The following is a 7,372-nucleotide window of genomic DNA, read 5'->3' on the forward strand; positions in this document are numbered from 1 at the left end:
ATTATCTTTACCCTGACCACAAATCTTCACAACACGCTATGTACTTACAGCTGCCATGATACTCTCCGATTCCCATATTGTGATGTACATCTCATTAAAACGTTCTTAAAATGGGAACAAATAAAGGGCGGGGCGTGTGTTTTCATCCTTTGCGAACCGATTGGATCACTGAAAAAGGGGCGTTGCTAATAAGATTACGTAAGACTGACAAATTGGAAACGGGACACGTTTTGATAGCCCACCCCTAAAAGGCTGATTGTCCCTCCCCTAAATTACTGATAGCTCCACCCTAAATGACTGATAGTCCCGCCCCCTGAATGGCCAATAGTCCCGCCCCAAATTACTGATAGCTCACCCTAAATGATTGATAGCCCCGCCCTAAATTACTTTTGATAGCCCTGCCTTAAATTACTGATATCCTGCCCCTAAATGAATGAGGGTCCTGCCCTAAATGACTAACAGCCCCACCCCTAAATTGATGATAGTCCGCCCGCTGAATAACTGATAGTCCCACCCTAAATGATTGATAGTCCTGCCCTATATGATGGATAGTCCTGCCCCTAATTGATAAGAGCCCAGCCCATGAATGACTGATAGCCCCACCCTAAATGACTAATAATCCCGTCCTAATGACCGAGAGTCCTGCCCTAAATGACGATAGCCCAGCCTCTAAATTACTGATATCCTGCCCCTAAATGACTGATAGTCCCACCCTAAAGATTGATAATCCCGCCCGTAAATGACCGATAGTCTAGTCCTAAATGATTGATTGTCCTGCCCCTAAAAGGCTCATAGTCGCACCCCTAAATTACTGATAGCTCCTCCTTAAATGACTGATAGCTCCATCCTTAATGACTGATAGTCCAGCCCCTAAATCACTAATAGTCCCACACTAAATTACTGTTAGCTCCACCCTAAATGAATGATAGTCCCGTCCTAAATGACTGATAGACCCGTCTTAAATGGCTGATAGTCTCGCCCCCAAATTACTGAAAGCTCACCCTAAATGATTAATAGTCCCGACCTAAATGACTCATAGTCCTGCTCTAAATGACTGATAGCTCCGCCCTAAAAGACTGATAGTCCCGTGATAAATGATTGATTGTTCCACCCCTAAATGATTGATAGTCCCGCCCTAAATGACTCATAGTCCTCTCTAAATGACTGATAGCTCCATCCTAAATGACTGATAGTCCCTCCCCTAAATCACTAATAGTTCTACACTAAATTACTGTTAGCTCCACCCTAAATGACTGATAGTCCCGCCCTCAATGACTGACAGTCCCGCCCTAAATGATTGATAGTCCCACCCCTAAATCACTGATAGTCTCGCCCTAAATAACTGACAGCCCGCCCCTAAATGACTGAAAGTCCCGCCCCAAATGAAGATATCCCCGCCCATATATTATTGATAGCCCCGCCCCTTAATGACTAATAGTCCTGTTTTAAATGACTCATAGTCCCGCCCTAAATGACTGATAGTTCCTCCCCTAAATTACTGATAGCTCCGCCCTAAAAGAGTGATAGTCTCGCCCTAAATGACTGATAGCCTGAACCAAATGATTGATAGTCCCACCCTAAATGACTGATAGTCCCGTGATAAATGATTTATTGTTCCACCCCTGAATGGCCGATAGTCCCGCCCACAAATTACTAATAGCTCACCCTAAGTGATTGATAGTGCCGCCCTAAATGACTCATAGTCCTGCTCTAAATGACTGATAGCTCCGTTCAATATGACTGATAGTCCCGCCCCTACATTACTGATATTTCCGCCCTAAATTATTGATAGTCTCGCCCCTAAATGACTGATAGTCTCGCCCTGAAAGTCTTTCCATGTAAACAGAAGGGAAGGAAAGTCATTATGAATGAGAAAGGAAGGTTATGGTAGTTTGATTAAAGATTATTTAATTAATAACTCAACCGGCTGGGTTAAAGAGCCCATATTATGGGTTTTTGAAAATGCCCTTCCATGTAGTGTGTAACACAGCTCTAAGTGAAGTGAAATATCCAGCTAAGGCTTAAATCTGTAAGTGTACAGTGTTTAAAACTATTGATTCATCTATAAAAGAGTCGACTCATAGTGCTTCAAACGAGTCGTCTTGATAACGAGTCATTAGGTGTTTCGCGATGACGCAGCTACGAAACACAAGGCGCGCAAACCCGGGAGATTTGAAACCTGCGGCCCCGCCCACTAACAGAAAAAAAAGTCTCACACACACACACACACACACACACAGATAGACACCGGTCGAATGAAGTCACGCTGTGCAGATGGATATTATTGAGTCTAATTAAAGAGGAAACCTCAGCATTATAGCCCAGCCTTGAGCAGTTCTGAGTGCTTCTGAAAACTATATGCTTTCAAAGAAGACTTCATCAGTTTGTTAAAGGAAGGATCAGTAAAGACTGTCAGAACATGGATCAGTGCATCATGAATCAGTTTCTACCCCCATTTCACCAGTGTAAGTACGTGCGATTAAAATTATTGCCTCGTTTACTCTATCTTGCAAATGATGTATTTAGTTGTGTTTTGTTACTTGTAACCGTGTGTGCTGTATCAGGTTAACTCTTTATATTCTCATATCGCGTGTAAAGCCACGTTGAAAACGCGACGCATGCCGCTTTGATTACGGATCGTCAGCTGTTTACACACATGCAACGGTCAAGTAATGTGTGTGTGTGTGTGTGTGTGTGTGTGTGTGTCTCCCCGTGTGTGTAACGCACAGGTATTCGCGGATATAACTGAGCGCCGCGCCGCCTCAATTCAGCCGCTCATTTATGGACGCGCCGGCCCTGTGTGTGTCTCCTCGTGTGTGTAACGCATGGGTAGTCGCGGATATAACTGAGCGCCGCGCCGCCTCAATTCAGCCGCTCATTTATGGACGCGCCGGCCCTGTGTGTGTGTTTGTAACGCACGGGTATTCGCGGATATAACCGAGCGCCGCGCCGCCTCAATTCAGCCGCTCCTTTATGGACGCGCCGGCCCTGTGTGTGTGTGTCTCCTCCTGTGTGCAACGCACGGGTATTCGCGGATATAACTGAGCGCCGCGCCGCCTCAATTCAGCCGCTCCTTTAAGGACGCGCCGGCCCTGTGTGTGTGTGTGTGTAACGCATGGGTATTCGCGGATATAACTGAGCGCCGTGCCCTCTCTATTCAGCCGCTCATTTATGGACGCGCAGGCCCTTTGTGTGTGTGTGTGTGTGAAAAGAGTAAGAAGACTGTGACTAGGAGGCTAGGAGATCTCCTCGCCAGTTCTTGGACTTTTTGCTCAATAAAATAGTTCGTCGTCAGTATTTTCTAGTCCATCGTCTGTATTTACATTCACCCACTGGCAGCCAAAATCCACTATGAAGCGTGTGTGCACTGTGACTACTTTTATATTGTAGATTAGCAGCTGGGCATTTCACTCTGTCTCGCGCTGAAGCCTGTCACTGTCGACCAATCGCAGCAGGCTGCCATTGGTCCAATCAGCGCAGATTAGCTTCGCGCTGAGGATGGGTTTGGGAACAAATGAATCGCTGAACGATTCATATGGGAGTCGCTGGGATAATTAGGTAAAAATAAATGCAGATTATAAGACCATCAAAGTGTTGTTTGACCTTGCATGCATACTAGACTGTTGTTGGAGACCCTTACAACCTAAATATGACCCTATTTCATGTATAATATGGGCTCTTTAAAAATGTTCAATTTCAACGGTCATCTGATTTAACCGACACAGAACAGCTGTATTAATATGAGTGTGTAATGTTGTTTTTGCGTTTTATTTAAGCTCTAGCACAATAATATTGTTATTTTCTTAATCAAATTACCTTTCCATGTCGTGATTTTTATATCCGTTTCACCAGCACTTTTAACTATTGATGATATAAACACGTGCTTCATAGCTGATCTATATTAAACAGATAAAAATACTTTCTCTACCTCCCATGTTTATCTCTACAGTTTTTCAGGGGGAAATGACCCACGTTATGCAACATGAACTGTATTTCAGCAGCAGGGTCAGATACGCTGTTAACGCTTTTTGTAAATGACCAGCCTGATCTCACGAGAAAACGTAAGTATTTTACGTTTTGTCATTTTAGTGGCTAATTTGTACGAATTCGTACGAGTTCATTCGTACGAAATTGTACGATTTTAAAAAGGAGGTGTGGCACCTAACCCCACCCCTAAACCCAACCGTCATTGGGGGATGAGCAAATCGTACTAAATCTTACGAATTAGATCGTACGAATTCATACGAATTAGCCACTAAATCAAAAAGTTACGAATTGCCGTGAGATTGTGTTGAAATGACACAGTATTTAACTGTAATATGAACTGTATTTTACTGTAGGACATTTACGCAGTATGTTACTGTATTTTAAAGTAGCATTGTGAAAATTGCTGTATATTATAGAATAAAGATACACATATAATTCTGTAAATACATACACAGCATAAAAAAATGGTGCTGTAAATGTAAATACAGTATTTTTACTGTAATTTGTTTACAGTATGTTACTACAGATTCTACAGAAATTGTTAACAGTGTGCTATAAAACCTACAGAACTATATAAACAAAACGCATACGGTACTACTAACACAAGCCAAAACACATGAGAGTACTGTATCACACCTGTTCAACATCAAAACACACACACACAAGACAGCTGGAATCATTTCACATGCCCTGCAAATCTCAATAAACTTTGAGGAAAAACCACAGATGTGATGTACAGCATAAATGCATAAATTCATGCAAGAGTCGAAGCTTCCTAAAACAGTCCAAACACATCAGGCAATCAGCAGCACTGCACAGACACGTTAAATTTGTAACGAAAAGGCTGCGTTAAATTTTAAAAAGTGGGATCTCACTATGCATATAAGCTTAACTCCTTTGCTAAACAATAAAAAAGCTCTGTCACACTTTATTTTAAGGTACATTCTTGCTATTAATGCTATTAACAAACCATTTACTAACTAACTTGCTGCATATTAATAGTTATTAAGTTAGTAGTTGGGTTTACACTGCAAAAAATGCTTTATACTTAGAATTTTTTGGATATCTGGACTAGAAACAAAACAAAAAAATCATAGTTAAGTTTAAAATAATGAAATGTGTTTAGAAATAAGTCAAAATTAGGTGCGTTTTTCCTTAAATCAAGCTAAAAATCTTCTAATAAAGTAAACATAATATTGTTTTACTTTGAAATAAGAATATTTAGCTTGTTTTAAGTAAAAACTGACTTTTTAAATGAATTTTAAAAGAATTTTTAGATATTTGGACTAGAAACAAGACATTTTTTGCAGTGTAGATTAAACTACAACCTTACTAACTATTAATAAGCAGCACATTAGGAATTCAATGAGTTAAATTTCATGTAAAAATGACTATTTTTTTGCTTGTGCAGAAAATGCTTCTTAATTGAAGAATTTTAGATATTTGGACTAGAAACAAGGCACTTTTGCAGTGTAAACTCAGCTACAACCTTACTAACTCTTAATAATTCAGCAAAATCTGAGTTTAATGAGTTAAAATTCATGTGAAAAAACTATATATTTTACTATATATATTTTTATATTACTATATAAACTATATATTTTTTTGCTTGGGCAGAAAATGCTTCTTGATTGAACAATATTTAGATATTTGAACCTGAAACAGGACATTTTTGCAGTGTAGATTAAACTACAACCTTACTAACTATTAATAAGCAGCAAATTAGGAGTTTAATGAGTTAAATCAAATAAAAACAACTATATTTTTTGCTTATGCAGAAAATGCTTCTTGATTAAAGAATTTTTAGATATTTGGACTAAAAACAAGACATTTTTTGAAGTGTAAACTCAACTATGACCTGACTAGCTATTAACCAGCAGCACATTAGGAGTTCAATAAGTTAAATTTCATGTAAAAATGACTACATTTTTTTGCTTGTGCTGAAAATGCTTCTTAATTAAAGAATTTTACATATTTGGACTAGAAACAAGGCATTTTTGCAGTGTAAACTCAGCTACGACCTCACTAACTATTAATAAGCAGCAAAAAAAATAGTTTAATGAGGTAAAATTCTTGTAAAACCACTATATTTTTTGCTTGTGCAGAAAATGCTTCTTGATTGAACAATATTTAGATATTTGGACTAGAAACAATAAATGTTTGCAGTGTAAATTTAACTACTACCTCACTATTAATAAGCAGCACATTAGGAGTTTAATGAGTTAAAATTATAGTAAAACCACTATATTTTTGCTTATGCAGAAAATGCTTCTTGATTAAGGAATTTTTAGATATTTGGACTAAAAACAAGACATTTTTTGTAGTGTAAACTCAACTTTGACCAGACTAACTATTAACCAGCAGCAAATAAGAAGTTTAATGAGTTAAATTTTATGTAAAAATGACTATATTTTTTAGCTTGTGCAGAAAATGCTTCTTGATGGAAGAATATTTAGATAGTTACATGAATTTTAACTCCTTAATCTCCTAATTAGCTGCTTATTAATAGTATAGTAATAGTAAGGTAGAAGTTTACACTGCAAAAATGTTTTTGAATTTCTAGATAATTGGATTAGAAACGTGACTACTACTACTACTAACTACTACTGCTAATAATAATAGCATTAATTATCATAATATATCAAAGTTACCTTAACCCTCATGCTTTTCATAAAGTATTTATAAACCCTGATGTTACTGAAAAGGCTAACATAGTGTAAAATATACAGTAATTTGCAAAACACATGACAGCAGATACAATATAACCTCAAACAAAGCAGCTGGAATTGGATCGCATGCTCAAACTCAATAAGGAATAAAGTCTTACCTTAGTTTTTTTGTTGTTGGGAGTCTCCAAACAGAGTTATAGCAAAAGTCCAGCGTGTCGAAGCTTCCTAAAAGAGTCCAAACACATCATAAAATCAGCAGCACTGGAGAGACACGGTCATCCGTTGAAGCTTCCAGATGTGTGAAGAGAAAAAGAGGGAGAGATTTCAGACAAGAGGAAAGTGGTGTCGCCAGAAAAAAATTAACGTCGCTTTTCCATGATTGTAGTTGAAATATGAGGCTGGTGTGGATTTCGTATTCTGGGGAAGATCGTTTTTGCATGTACAGTACAGTAAATGGGTGTACAGTGATCTTATTTTAATCTGTAAACAATATTATGAGTTTGTCATTGACATTGAGGGAGTTCCTGAAGCGTTAGGAAACAAATGGGTCAAGCAGAAGAACATGTGCTTTTGATTTGTCTTTGAAACCTATTATTTATATGCATCCTGCTAAGTCAAATTGCATGTTGTTTTCATTTATTGCTGGTTGTTGATGTATTGTGCATTAAGTTTGCAAATAAACAACTGTAAATGTTTGCATTTTGCTGATTTATATG

The 7,372-nt window shown here is 38.2% G+C and overlaps 1 protein-coding gene across 1 annotated transcript in view; it reads right to left on the minus strand.

Moving 5' to 3' along the window:
- The window catches only part of podn (podocan), a 48,546-nt gene extending 41,477 nt beyond the window's left edge, over window positions 1–7,069 (minus strand). The window contains exon 1 of the mRNA XM_056449683.1: window positions 6,815–7,069. The gene's annotated coding sequence lies outside the window, so the exon portion shown is untranslated. The remainder of the gene's footprint in view (window positions 1–6,814) is intronic.
- Between the last annotated feature and the right edge of the window lie 303 nt (window positions 7,070–7,372).

The sequence above is a fragment of the Danio aesculapii genome, chromosome 23 (genome assembly GCF_903798145.1).
Source record: "Danio aesculapii chromosome 23, fDanAes4.1, whole genome shotgun sequence".
Classification (NCBI taxonomy): Eukaryota; Metazoa; Chordata; class Actinopteri; order Cypriniformes; family Danionidae; genus Danio; species Danio aesculapii.